General features: G+C 38.5%; 1 protein-coding gene across 1 annotated transcript in view; it reads left to right on the forward strand.

The window, feature by feature from the left end:
• The window catches only part of evla (Enah/Vasp-like a), a 27,273-nt gene that overhangs the window by 19,195 nt on the left and 7,359 nt on the right, over positions 1-719 (forward strand). The gene's annotated exons all lie outside the window — the stretch shown is intronic.

Here is a 719-nt window from a genome sequence, read left to right on the forward strand (position 1 = left end):
CTCCTTCAGCACATGTAGGACCTCTCTTTCTTTTCTTTTTTGTAAAAATATCCCACAATGCCCAGGTGTGACCTCTGACCACTTGAAACCCCAAAAGGTTGCGTTCAAGATAATCTTATATTACAGTTTTAACACATTATAATGATTTCAAACTTAAATTTCAAATACATATAAAATAAACACTGAAATGAAATACCTGTCTCTCAGACAGTTACAAATGGTGTCTACAGCTGTAAAAGCCGACGTGCGTTTTAGCCTTTGTTGCAATCATCAAAAAGACGAGCTGCAGATGCATCGCCCGTACTAATTTTTGTTTTTATGCGGCTGATTTTTTTTTTTCTCCCCTTGTGTCTTGCAGGTCCAGTTGTCCAGCGCCAAAATGGGCCCTCCTCAGAGGAAAGTGAGGCACAGAGGAGGTACAATTGCGATCCGCTCTGCCGGATACAAGACCATAAACGAAGCAGTCAGAAAATCAAAACACAAGCATGTGGAACAAAATATTTAAAAGCATAAAGTTGTTTTTTTTACTGTCGATAGAGCAGATGAACCCAGTTCTGGTAAATAGGTGGATTTATACACATTTGCTGCTCTGGTATGTATTTACAGACAGTGGTAGATTTAAAAGTGCACATGGAAACATGTCGTCTAGTACAATGATGTGGCTCATTTATATGATAGGAATAAGCTCTACCAGGCTTTAGCTATAAATACAATACTTG

Source organism: Seriola lalandi, unplaced genomic scaffold (assembly GCF_002814215.2).
Source record: "Seriola lalandi dorsalis isolate HSWRI2012SDOR001 ecotype SW California unplaced genomic scaffold, Sedor1 jcf7180002054942, whole genome shotgun sequence".
NCBI classification, from domain to species: Eukaryota; Metazoa; Chordata; class Actinopteri; order Carangiformes; family Carangidae; genus Seriola; species Seriola lalandi.